This window comes from Pinus tabuliformis, chromosome 5_1, assembly GCF_031772625.1.
Source record: "Pinus tabuliformis cultivar Carrire ecotype Pingquan chromosome 5_1, CPIR1, whole genome shotgun sequence".
In the NCBI taxonomy this organism is placed as follows: domain Eukaryota; kingdom Viridiplantae; phylum Streptophyta; class Pinopsida; order Pinales; family Pinaceae; genus Pinus; species Pinus tabuliformis.
In genome coordinates this window covers 937,704,274-937,718,894 of record NC_142305.1, presented here as the reverse complement: position 1 = coordinate 937,718,894, position 14,621 = coordinate 937,704,274, and positions in this window count along the sequence as shown.

Below are 14,621 nucleotides of genomic sequence, written 5' to 3'. Positions count from 1 at the left end.
TTGAATCGTCCACCTGGCGACTCCATTGTTCAGGATCCCAAGCTTCAAAGTTCAGAGCGAATTCACTGCCAAAAAATCTAGAGTTCAGAGCATTGATGGCAATCATTGATGACAGGGTATGTGGAAAATCCTTTATCTGGTGAAATATTACTAACTTTAAGGAATGAGTTAGCAGAATTTTAGATTGATCATAATTTCTCAACATCAGTATTTCGTTGTTTGAAATCCAGTCGACTCACACCTGAAGGTGAAAATTGTTTTCTTGGTTTAGTTGCTGAAAGATTAGAAAATGGGACTGAACTATTGGATGTTCAAATTGAATCATATGATTTCCAAGATCCTAAATAGTTCTTGGAAACTCTCCCTCCTCCCAAAGAAGAAAAGGTAAGGCTTCCCTTGGATGGTTGGATTGACGGAGGTTTTGATTTACAACAGGGATGTGGCAATCTCCAGCCGAGAAAATATGTTAATGAGTTGGGGAAGCAGATAGAATCTGGTTTTTATGATCCTATAGCAGCATATATGGAATATTTTCTTAAGTTGAATGACAAACTAGATTTCCTTTTACAGAGCCAGAGGTATTATGTGTATATATTGCTGGTAGAATTTCCAATTATGTTCTGGTTCAAGCACTGTCAAACAACCTCATCATTACAACAGTTTCTTGATTGGTTGATTTGGCACTTTAGTATCACTTGATTCAATGATTTTGCAGTATATTAGTGTAGGATAAGTGTGCAATAAGCTTGCTGGACAAGCATCCTTCAACATCTAGTTTACAGTTTGCAGTGTGTGTGTTTTCAGTGTTCAGTTTGGTTGTAAGTTTTTGACTGTATTGGCCCATATGGTTAGGCACTTGGTCTACGGTGTTCTTGACACCTCCAAGGAGATGCCATCCCCAATAAGGCCAATGTTAGTGTTAGTATTTGCATACTTCCATCAGTGATCAAAACTCCTCTTTTCATATTCATATTAGGGCCTCATTCAGAAATTTTTGTCATTCCACCTAGGTCTTCATTCACATTAAAAAAACCTCACTCACATACACTCCATATACCTCCCTTGACCTTTTCCCATGCACTCCTAGTTATGTTACCCTCCATTCCCCAATTTCCATGTCACCTCCCGCATCCACGTCATTCATCTGTCTCATGATCAGTTGAAACTATGCTTTTTCCTATATGCCACATTGATTTCAAACATGGTTTCCAAACCAATGAGGATGAATTTTCAGAAACTGAAAGAGGTTTTCGTTCCAAAATCCTCATGTACAAAAACCTCTATCAGTTTTCTAATAGATATTATGGTTTGGGATATATAGATGAAGCTTTGCAGACATATTTTCCCAAATTTTCCTGTTTAGTCATACTTTTTCAGAACATATTGTGGCCAATAAAAGATGAATATTGAGAAACTGGAGGAGGTTTGTATTCCTAATGTTCTAAAGTACAATAATCTACTTCAAATTTTACACAACTATTATAAAATGAGAGATAGATGCACATCTTTACAACCTAGTTTTCGGACTGTGTAAAGTCCTGTTTGAGTCACCTTTTTGCAAAGAATATTGGAAACATATGGAGATGAATTTTGGGAAATTGAGAGAGGTTTATCTCAAGAATATATTTATCTACAATAATCTCTCTCACTCTTTACAGATCTATCTCAGATTGATATATACAAATGGATGACTAGACCCTATTTTGCAGAATTACGAGAGGAAAATGCTCCAAGACAGTTAGCCACCTCATCAACTAAGAGTTGCAATCAAATTCGAATTTCTCTTCCTTGTCAACAAAAATCGATAATGATAGTGCCAAGTAGATACATTAGTTTTTAATGTCCTAGATTTCATTTCTATTTGTGCAAAACATTTTAGGATATTTGTAAAAAGATCTTGAGATTTTTATCAAGTTATTTTAGTTTAGAATTTGTATAAATACTTCATCATTTGAACTAAGAAAGGGTTGGAATCAGTTGGATGTTTGGCTATTGATCAGAGACACTAGTGTAATCAGTATTTGGTAGAATTTAATGAATGAGTTGCAACTATTTTGGTGGAATACCTGTGGTATGGAATTTTGACATAGTTTCTTCTTATGTTTCATATGTTTGAATGTTTTGTACTCCCATTTTTCAGTTCACTTCTATGATATGTTGATTTTCAAGTTTGATGAGCAAAATACATCTTACATGCTATGTTTTGGGGAAATCTTCATAATTTGTCCAGTTTCTTTAGTTTAGAAAGCATACATGCTTGTCTTGCTCTTTCTAGCACCTTACCAGTCTTATCCATATCACTTCAGAACCTTAAAGTGTTTGAGTGCCTACCTACCTTGCTCCATCAGATGTCTGCAATCATACCCTCATTTACCTTGACCTAGTATTTTTGACGTAATCCTCTTCCAACAACCCCACCAAATCAAATTAAATACCCTCTGCATTTTACATCTAGCCTAAAACCCTAATTTATCCATCCCTCTTGGCTGTGATCCTTTGGAGAGAGCCCTCTCCGGCTTGGTAGGGCTCGCTACCAAGTCAAAAAATTGGTCTGTGGTTACCTCAAATAGACTCTTCCTTAGCCTTGGAGATCCAGAGGAGTGATAACAAGTGCAACATGGGGAGGGAGAAATAGATCATCCCATCTCCTTTGTTAGAAGGAAGTTGTCTATAGCAAAGAAAAAATACTCCACAATGGAGAGAGAGGGTCTCACGATAGTGTATGCACTTAAAATTTTTAGACTAAATGTTGGGTAACAAGTTCAAACTATACACAAACCATTTTGCATTAAAGTACCTTGTTAACAAGCTTGTGTTGGGGAGGAGGATTTGTAGATGGTTATTGTATTTCCAAGAGTATGATTTTCAAGTGGTTGTCATTTGTTATGCCTGAACATAGGAGAGGATGCATAGAATTCAGAGGATAATCTGATGTATGCCCAAATTTTTGTTGTGACTATGGTGGATGATAATTTTGCAGAGATTGCAAGATTTTTTAGCAGAGGGATGGCACCATAGGTTTACACTATCATTTAAAGGAATTAATTGGTGGTAAAAGTTGGGGAAGATCATCATCTCATCGTAGGTTTCTTATACGAGATGGGCATAGATGAGATACTACGCAAATGTGTGATAGAACATGAGTGGCCCATGATACTAAATGAGGCATATGCAGGCGTCATTGGAGGGAATTATGCAAGAAAAGCCACAGAGAGAAGATCTTGCATGGAGGACTATGGTAGCACACTCTACATGGCGATGCCAAAGAATTTTGCAAGTTTTTTGGTTTATGCCAGTGAGTGGAGAAACCTTCTCGAAGAGATAATATTCCCTTTGTTCCTCATCTCACTCTACAACCATTTGACAAATGGGTGATTATTTTTTATGGTCCTGTTGTAGTAGCTGCAGCACCCTCCAAAATTTTGGCCTACATCCAAATTTCAGAGCCTTCCTTGGTTTTTCTCTTGATGGTTGCAAACACTCGGGCTCATCCCATGAGCTCTTGTCAAGTATTCACACCCTTTTCGCTTGTTCGACCACCGATCATATTTTGGCATGTTGATTTCTATGTCATGCTTGCGAGTTTGTTTTGGCAATTTTGAAGGTTTGTCTTTGTGTGTATGAGTTGTTTTCACTCTGTCGACATTAGTCACACTTACATGCAAAGTTGTAAACACTGTCGCAAAAGTGTTGTCACAGTTGTTTGAAGACATATTTCAACTATCACACTTTCCGCTCTTAACCCTTGAGTAATTCTCATTGAGCACATGTTGTCTTGTTGGTTTGAGGTGTCTTATCATCGAGTCGTGTGAAGTGTGTGTGTTGGGCACCAAATCGGGCTATCTTTCTGTTGCATTTCCATCTCTCTTTTTGTCCTTTTTGCACTTATTCACCTATGTTTACTATGCTAAATCCGCAAGGTAATTACCCCTTTCCTGTCTATTGGAATATTTTATTAATGAAGTAAAGTCGCGAGGTTTTGCCTATTCACAGCAGTAAAATGCATGTTTGACTGCAACATTTGGAGAACAGGTACTGATCTTTCAGCATCCCGCAGCAGATTCGCAATTCACAGCAATGACCAGCCATAAGGAAGCCATGTAGCTGGAGTCGCAGATCCCTGAACCATTCTTGGACCATTCGCTGATCTTGTTTATCTGGTGTTGGTGCCATTCTGAACTAATGTATATTTCTGGGTATACAGTTACCAGGTTTTGGGGAAAGATGTTGTTCTCCTTCGCTGTGTATAAAAGACAGGTTATTCCTATAAATGGGGGACTCCCCATCGATATTGTAATAGCTCTTTCCAGATTAATAAAATATCATCTCTTTTGCTGCTCCAATCTTCGCTATGATTAACGCAGCCCTGATCAGAGAGCTGGGCCCACTCTTCTGATCAGGTGTTGCGTATTTCCTGTTGTGTGTTATTTATTATTTTATGGTTGCTGTTACAGATTGTTAAATCCTGCAATTTATTTTCTTGAGTACTGTAGCTAGTTCAGTTTTACAACAATGTTTTGAATATTAATCATGAACCCTTGGTCGGTAATGGATGGTAACCTTGCCCCTGCATATACTTTGCGTGTTTCCTTGAAAGGATATGCACCCAGATTGATAAATTAATGTAGGAAAAAGGGTGAATAGATTGTTCATACTTGGACCCCAACATTTTGGCGCTATTGCTGGGGAGGCTAACAAGGTGCAAGACACGATCTAGACCAACCAGAGGGTCAATCTCTCGTCCTGGGGAGAGAACAAGTTTTCTCACTCTGCTCCAGGTCCTGAGCGTAGGTGTTTCTTTCTGCTTGTTTTTATTTTCTTTCCTGTTTCTATAGGGCCGACCTCTTGTCCTAGGGAGGGAGGAGTCTTTTGACGCCCTGTTCTAGGCCCGGAGTTAGATTTATTTCTTTCAAACCCTACGTGTTTTAATTTTGGGAAACCCTAGCTTTTATCCTGAGGAGGGAGGAGTCTTTTGATGCCCTGCTTCAGATCTGGAAGTATTAGGTCTTCTCGGAGGTGTGTGTTTGTTCCTGGTTCTTGTCCAAGGGAGGGAGGAGTCCTTTGATGTCTTGCTCCTGGCCCTAAACCCTAGATTCCATTTTTTGTTAGCTGTCTCTCTTTTCATAAGCTCTTTTGTCCTGGGGAGGGAATAGTCTTTTGACACCTTACTTCAAGACTAGAGTGTTGTAGAATTGACACCAAGACCTTTTGTCATATCAACATTTGTATGAACACAAAACCAAATAAGAGGGGCAGAGGAAGAGCCCCAAAGAGGGGAGGACCAGACTTGGGAAGAAAGACTTACATCCAGCAAATTATAGTGAAAGCTAAATCAAAAGCATCCTCTCGCGCAACCATGAGACTAGGTGCACAGAGAGTAAAATCCGAGGGATAATCAGTAGATCAACCGTGCTGTATACAACATTCTTTGGTGATTCGACACAACAGGCCCCTCCAGCGGTTGAGGAGACATCCAACAGTATACCTGACCAGGGGAACCCTACGCTGATAATAGAAGGGGAAGAGGTTGCAAGCAAAACATCGACAGGGTCAGGCCACTCCAGCAAAGGAAAGGAGGTCGTAGCCAAGGGATCAAGCCATCAAGACGCAGGAGAAGGAAATGAAGGGGCATTCGCATCACCAAGGGACCGGGGAAGTGCTATCAAAGAAACTTGAACCCGAGTGGTAAGGAACCCTCAGCCATCTTCCATAGAGCCTGTTGAAATACCCAACGGTTATTGGAGGATATTTATGGCTCCTACAACCTCCACTATCCAGTTTCCGATTGTGTATCTGGGAGCTAGTGTGCCCATGAAGCCTATCCCATTAGCAGCCTTACCAAGCTTTCATGGGCTTGTTTTAGAAGACCCGACACGTTTTTATTCGAATTTGACATAGTGTGCCGGGGATACGACCACATGACGGACACCCAGAAGTTAAAAATTTTCCCTGCTATATTAAAAGGGACAACTCTGCGATGGCTCATGTGCCTTGGAGGAAGTTATATTTCCACATGGGATGATATGCATGCAACTTTTCTCGAAAAATACCAGGATTACTGAAAATCTCGGAACATCAAAGAGAAACTTTTTAAGTTCACACAAAAAGAAGATGAGAGCTTGGAAGACTATGTGGAACAATTTAAGTACACATTACAGAGGTCAGGTCACTCCGACCTGGATAAGGAGATTCTAAAAATTATCCTCCTCTGGGCTTTTCGTGAGGATTCTTTGGAATTGTTGAACATCATAGGAAAGGGAGATATCTCTAAGGAAAGCTTCAAGGTTATCTGTGAACTATGCATTTAGTGCTCAAGGGGACTCGCAAGAAACAGACAAGGGATTTGCTCAGTAAAGGTATCTGGCGGGGGTGTTACGAAAGCAGAAATCTGGAACCTGCTAGACAACTTGAGAATGGATATCCTGAGTACTCTTTCAGCACAAATGGATACGCTACAAGTAAAATAGAAGCAGTTGGAATTGGACAGGACCATGGCTATATTTTGCCCAAAGTGTCAAAAGAAGCATTCAGAGAGGGAATGTCTATTAAACTCCATAGAGGAATGTGCAATATATGAATTAAATCATGCAACAAGCTCATGCCCCTCCTTGCTAGGCCTGAAAGCAGTGTTTCAAGGGATAGGAGAAGAAATGGAGCAACTGTACCTCATGGGGTCTAGAAAGCCATGGCAGCCTTGACCACCAATGGGAAACCAAGGTATGTACTCAGACCCATCTCAATATTTCAGTAATTTCAATATGAATCCTCAGTCCATGCCCTATCCACCCATGTGGCCACAATACCAGTTTCCACCTTGGCAGCAGTGGAACCCTCAAGCCGGTTTGAGCTCCCCATGGGCTCCAACTTGGCGAGGATCTTCTCCTGGGCAGTTTCCTCAGCCGATGCCACAGCAGCAACTTCAACTGCCCTCTAATGTGCCTCTTGGTAGTCAACCTGTCCATCCCTAGCTTCCAATCCAACCTAACCCGAATCCGAATAATAAGGGAGTTCATCAAACCGACACTCTTAACCTACCTTCGTATAGCATTTCCATTGCAGAGTTGTATGAAATGAATTTGCGATCAGGGCATATAGTCGATGTTCAACCTCCTCCAGTTATCGTTGAACAACTTGATAGTGAAGGTAAGGAATCAAAATTATTTAATAAGGAACCAAAACAAATTGGTAGAAACCAGGCGCCTCCTGCAAAACAACATCAACCTGAACCACCCTATCCAGAGAGACTGACTTTGAGTAAATCAAATCCTTAGGCTGAATTCGATTTATTAGGTGAATTATAGAACTTATTTGTTAAAATTCCCCTGTTACAAGCTATGAAGGATGTACCAATATATGTAAAGACTCTTAGGGAATATTGTTCAAAGAATCATGCAAAGAAATCCAAAGACCCCCTTACTATTCATGTCATGGGAAAATTATTAGATTTTATGATGGGAAAGTCAATGCCTGTAAAGTATGGAGATCCAGAGAACCCAATTATGATGGTACAAATTAATGGGGTAGAAATTCCGAATGTGCTGGTAGATCTGGGCACTGCCATCAATGTTATCACCACTGAAACTATGCATACATTAGGTCTTCGTAATTTGAAACATACACCTATAGTGTTAGAACTGGCAGATCGATCTACAGTAAAACCAGTAGGGAAGTTAGAAGATGTAACAATTTTGGTGGATTCATGGCACTATCCCATAGATTTCCTTGTCTTACATACGCAATCTTTGGTTGGCGGCCATCCCCTGATTTTAGATAGGCCATGGCCGGCAACTACAGATGCCTACATTGGATGCCGTTTAGGGCACATAGTCATTTAAAATGGGAACAACACTAAGAATTTAGTGTTATACCCACCTGCAGAACCAAACCCATCCACAAAACCAACAGGTAGCAAGAAAATCTTATCCAGGAAGGAGCCTAAAAGGAAAAATGAGGAATTAAGACCAGTCCTTACTATTGGGCAGGCCCTCCAGTTAAAAATGGAATCAGAGGATGATGTAATCCCCTCATTTATGGATGATCCTTCCTCCGTTTCAGAGCCGAATCAACAAATCCTAGAATCCATCCTAAGCTGTGAAATACAGGAAATTATTGAAACAGTAGAAGGATCGGAGGAGCTACCGGTAGATGCACCCCATGGAAGTATCCCAATGGAATTAGAACCAGGAAATGCCTTGAACATTAACCTTGACCTGTCTACCATGCCTATCATCGCTGCTATCTGCAAACTGGGTATAATGTATTCCATTGGCATTTCTACTTCTACACCATATACTAACTTGAAAGGTGTCTAACCCATCAATTCTTGCATGTAGTTCTGTATGCCCATAATACGGTAGGTATACACAAGTCCCAGTCATTTCATTGTGAGTTACACACTTTGGTCAGTGCAATCTCCAAAATCTTGTTGAATGCTTCCACTGTCCCATTAGATTGCAGATGGTACAACTAACTTTGCTGATGATACAATTGGAACTCCTCAGTGAGTGCATTGATAGTTTCATTTAGGAAGTGCGTTCCGCGGTCACTCATTAAAACTTTCAGGTACCCAAACCATGTCAACACGTTGTCGAACAAAAATTTCACCATTGTAGCGGTCGTGCAGACCTTAACCAACTACGCTTCCGCCATAGATTCCATCCCATAAACCAACTGAAAAGGTGTAAAACCAGTAGCCATTTTGACGGAGGTTTGGTATGCCCAAAGAGCCGAATACAACATAATGTGCCAATTGGACCGATTTTTATCGATCGTCCATTGGAGTATCGTCTTAAGAGTTTTATTGACTGCCTCGACCTATCCATTGGCCTGAGGATAATAAGGGGACGAATGCTCCTGGCGGAAACCTAATTTAAGAGCCAATTCGGACATCAGTTGATTCTGGAAATGACTGCCATGGTCAGTGACAATCTCTCTCGGGATACTGAATCTTGAGATAACCTGATTGAAAAGAAACAATGTTGCCGTGTCACTATCGTTCTTATAAGTAGGCATGGCCTTAGCCCACTTCGTAAAGTAGTCTACAGCCACGATAATGTACTTGTGATTCGCTGCTGAAGGCGGATTACAAGTTGTAAAATCAATACCCCACTTAGTAAAGGGACCGACGGTGACAACGGGAAAAAGAGGAGCTGGATGCGCGCGCATCTTCAGAGTAAAATTTTTGACAAGGGTGACAGCGTTTGACCGCTTCCACACAGTCTTTAAAGAGTGAAGGCCAAAAATAGCCGGCACGTAAGATGCACTAGGCTGTAGCAAGCCATGATAGATGACCGCCACAAGCTCCACTGTGGCAGTCATTGAGCACAGACTCTTCTTCCTCTAAGGTTAAACAACGCCGAAGGATTGTATCAGCCCCTCGATGGTATTGTGTCACCAATGATAACATAGTTTTTAGCTAGGTGACGTAATTTTCGACATTCATCCTTGGAGAAAGTAGAGGGAAACTTCGAAGTCTGGAGATAGGCAATGATATCTCCATACCAAGGGTCGAGTGAAGAGATGAGGAATAAATGTTCGTCGGGAAAACTTTCCTCATAAATAGTATCCTCTCTACAAGGTAGCTCAGAAATTAGCTCCGCAAAAGCCATGGATTTCTTAGACTTGGCAGACAAGAACTCGAGATCGAATTCTTGCAAAATGACTATCCATCGATTATATTTACCCCCAATCACTCGCCTACTGACAAATTGGAATGGATTGACCGCCGCTAAGACAAAAGTTTTGCGTAGTAGAATATAATGACGGAGCCGCTGGACAGCATGGACAGCTGCCAAGGCCAACTTCTCAACCAGAGAATAGCGAAGTTCAGGACCTATTAAGCCTCAGCTCAAATAATAAATCACATGCTCGGCGAGAGCATCATCTTCCTGAACGAGAACCATACCAATGGTTGATTCTGCTGCCGCGAGATATAAAAGGAAGTCTCTACCATAATCCGGTGGACTCAAAAGCAGGGCAGAGACTAATGCTTTTTTCAAAGCATCAAACGACCGCTGCGCAAAGTCATCCCACACAAATGGAACTCCTTTCCGTAGCAAACACATGAACCCTTTAGTGATCTCGGCATAGTTTGCTATAAACCGTCTTAAGAAATTAGCCTTCCCTTGGAGACTTTGAAGTTGTCGAATTGAGGACAGGGGAGGCAACTGAACTATTGCCTCAACCTTGAAGGGATCAACCCAAATCCCTTCATTGGACACGATGAACCCTAACAACCGACCGGACGTAACCGCAAAAACGCACTTGTTGGGATTCAACCGGATTTTATAAAAACAACATCGTTCAAAAACCGATCGAAGATGACTAGGATGATCAGTTCTCTTTCGAGAACGAGCAGCGAGATCATCCAAGTATGCCTTGATGACATGTTTGATGTCGTGGAAAGCATATGACATGGCCCGCTGAAAAGTGGCTCCAACATTTTTAAGACCAAAAGGCATCTTTCTATATGCAAAGGTACCCTAGGGACATATAAAATCTGTCTTATGTTGATCTTCAGGATGGATAGAAATTTGATTATAACCCGAAAAACCATCCATGAAGGAAAAAATTTCATTACCCACACACTCGTCGATAATCTGATCAATGAATGGCGTGGGGTAATTATCTTTCGGACAAGCCTTGTTTAGGTCCCTAAAATCGATGCATACTCGGATTGTTCCTTGCTTTTTATCCACAGGGATTGGATTAGAAACCCAATCAGTAAGAGGAACAGGGTATATAAAACCCGCCCTTAAGAGCTTCTCAACCTTAGCTTTGATAGCTGCTGCTTTCCTAGGGTTAACCGGCCGAAGCCTTTGACGAACCAGTTTCGCGTTTTCATACGTCTTGATCTCATGTTGAACTATAGAAGGATCAATGCCAGGTATTTCTTCATAAGACCAAGCAAATACATCACGAAATTCCTTAAATAGGTCGGTGTAAATTTGAATTTCTTCAGGGGAACACTCAATTCCGATGAAGATATTCTCGATGACATTAGGGTCCCTAGAGATGTTTATAGGTATCATTTTTGAAATTACCGACATATTACCTTCGGCACGAAGGTGTGCTGGAGCCAAAGGGTTTGACACCGTACAAACATCACTAGTGAGGAGCTCAGAGAATCTAGATTCTACTTCCTGCAATGGAGGAAGAAAGTATGAACGATGGTGTAAGTCTTCCCAAGGTCGATCTATACCCATCATTACTTCGAGGATTGCTTCTTCAGAAGGTAAAACCGAATCTAAGCAGTCCAAGGCAGAGGTAGAATCAAGGCTCCATGCAGGGGCCACATGACCATCTAACTCCTCTTCGGAAAAAGGAGTAGAGTGGTTGTCTGCAGAGTCTACGATAGACTTATATCTAAGCTCAGCTGCAGATATAGGGAATGCCATTCCATTTACTTGTCCTTCCACTAATGTGGTCGTAGGTGAAGGCAAGGTCCAAGGGTCTGAAAAATAACGAGTTCGGAAGAACTCTTCTCGAGGAGACTCCTTAGATGATGAAATAACATTGATTTTAGCGAAAGGAGAGGGAAGATCAAATGTACCCATCAATGAGGAATACATCCCTACTCCTAAATTCTCAGTCGGCGGGCGAGGGTTATCCACTAAAGGGACAGTAGAGTCAGAGTTTGCTTGAGGATCGACTGGAAAATAGTCCAATTGATCAACCTTAATGATTTTCCCCTCATGAGGAAAGAAAATGACACGGAACAGAGTCGAAACGACGGTGTCCATTTCGTATACCCAGTTCCTTCCTAATAGGATTATAGTCTAGGTTAGAATCTATGACTTCTACTTCGATATTGATGACCTTCCCTCCAACACATATAGGAAAGGCCGGGATAATCCCATGCGGCTTATGAGAATGACCATCAAATGTAGTCAAGACGGTGGGTGAAGGAACAACCGAAGGCGATCCAATAGCCTTCCAGCATGACATCGACATGACGCTTGTGGAAGCTCCTTCATCTATAACGGTACGAAAAATATTGATTTTTCTGTATGTAGACTTTATTTGGAAAGCCATATGATGAGGGAGTCACTTTTTGACATTTAACATGTCAAAAGTGAGCACTAAAGAGTTAGCTGGATCGACTGCTCCAATCGCGGAGAGTAAAGCACTTCTCTGAGCCGGACACGACTGGAGAACCTCTAAAGCGGACATGGCGCACAGACTCTGAGCCAGATCTTCCATAATGGAGTAATTTTGGGTGGCCCTAGCATTAGGATTAATCATCGCGCGTTTAGCGGAACCTTTCGGTATCCGTGGTATAGTCTCGACAGGGGGTCACTCAATATGAAGGTCAGTACTTCCGGGAACAGTCTTGTCCTTGGAAGTTTCAGCTTCACCATAATCATGTGACCGAGTAGCCACATGGACGTTAGAACCCATCATGAAAACATTTGACGATTTTTCCCCTTCCTGGTTGCCCCCTGCGGAGGTTCCAGGGTTTGAACTCGCGCTAGCAAGAAGTTGCTGCCCTTGGGGAAACGGGTTGGTTAACACAACTTGAGAACTAGAAGTCCCTTGCTGTCCTAACAAGCGCTGAGCGTCTTCAATCTTAGGGTAGAGATGAGTTAGATGGTCTCCACTGCACAACTTGCATGGAAACTTGACTTTCTTTCTCGACTCATTTCTACCACCACCAGCGTTGTTGCCGGATTTATTTGCATCAGGCTTCCCATCCTGGTTCTTTTTCTTACCTCGTCCTTTCTTTTTTCCATTGGAATTTTGATTTCCTTTGGGGTTATCAGATTGGACGACATTAATTGAAGAAGTTTGGGAAGTGGGGGGGTTAGACGATGTGACTTGGTTGTTAGAAGCAGTTTGCAAGGACAACTGCTGCAATTGATTCAACAAGTTCACGGTAGTTGTGTCTACTGACCCAACGATACCATCCGCGTGCGGACCTGGCTTTGACTTAGCTACGTCAACCTTAGACCCAGGAGCATCTGGCAAGTATTTTTGTAGGATCCCAGACTGAGAGTAGATCAATTCTAATTGCTGGGCCCTAAAAATGGCTTGCTCCTAAGAATAGACCCCAGACATGGAGACATCCTTGGAGATCTCGGGTTGTAAAGACTTCAAAAACCACTCGAGACGGTACTCTGGAGGGATTTCGGCTTTAATGAGCCTCTTTCTCCGTCTCCATTCCTGAATATGGTTAGAAATGTGGGTTGCCTTATCCTGACGAAAGGTGGCCAGAAGTTCAGTTCTGGCATCATAGCGGACAGGCAACTGGAAATGATTTAAGAAAATATTGGCTAAGTCAGCGAAAGATGTAAAGCTGCCCCCTGACAACTCTATATACCATTTGGCTGCATTACCAGTCAAGGTGCACTGAAAGAGTCTCAACCTAATCGAGTCATCAATAAGGGAGTTAGATGAGCACCACAAATGGAATGTGGTTACATGGTCGCCTGGGTCTTCACCACTCTTCCCTTCGAATTTTGGAATGTCTGAAGGGAGTTTGGTTGGGATCGGAGGCCAGGCCGGATTGTACTTGATTGGGTCATTTGTTAACTTAGTGAGATCTGGCAAGTTCAACATTGCCAGAAACGGAAGCCTAGGAGGACCTTGGGGATTCCACCCAGACTGGGGAGAACTCCCAAAGTTCTGAAAAGATTGTCCTGGAATTTGGGAGGCCCCAGGCTGCCCGAAGTAACCAGTAGAACTGGCTGAACCAAAAGGCAAGCCTTGTGATCCAGCAAAATTCAGAGTTTGACCAAATCTGGGCGTATAGCCTCCATAACCAGCAAAGTTTCCTCCTAAAGGATTGTAAGGAGTTGATAACCCCTGATATGGATTCCAAGCCGAAGCAAGGGGAGGAATACTTTGAAACGAACTAACCGTGGAGTACGGCCTATTCCCTTGTTGGCTGATAAAAAGATTCCCAGTTCCCGCGCTACTAACCCCAGGGTTAGTCTAGCCTTGGAAAGGATTACTACTTTGTCCTATAGAAGAAAAAGGCATGGGTCCTACCGTCGGGTTGGAATGTGGTATATGACCACTTCCGAAAGGAAAACCCTGGAATGAAGCCGATCCGCCCATCATGGACATAGCGGCACTAAACGGAACCGATGGAATACCCTGTGAGTGGGTGCCAAATGGGAAGAATCCAGTACCAAAAGCATTGGTTTGGGCATTTCCACTCGTGGACAGAATGGAGTTAGACCCAACTAAAGATGTGCTAGAAAAAGATCCAAACAAGGAAGCAGAGGAGATGGAAATGGTTCCTCCCCCTTGCACCGATGTTGGGGTTTTCATAGTCGTAGCACTTGTAGAAGCCATGCTTCCAGTAGTGGTCATCGATGGTAAGCGCGTAGCGTAACCTGGACTTGACCATCTATGCGTCAGAGTCCCAACGTATTGCAATACGTCTGGATGACTAGATGGTAGGGGATAATTCGGAGCCGCTAACGACTCTGAGAGTTCTTCTACCTCTATGTTATTCTCCGCTTGAAAGAGAACTCGAGAAAGGACTGGAGTGTCCCTCTCTTGTTCAAAAGTGCCAGGCCTTGCTTGGCCACTAATGCCCTCGAGAGGAGGATCAATCCCTGATGCGTCAACTAGCGTGGGACGGAACCCACTGGTAGTATTGCCTCTGCGCCTTC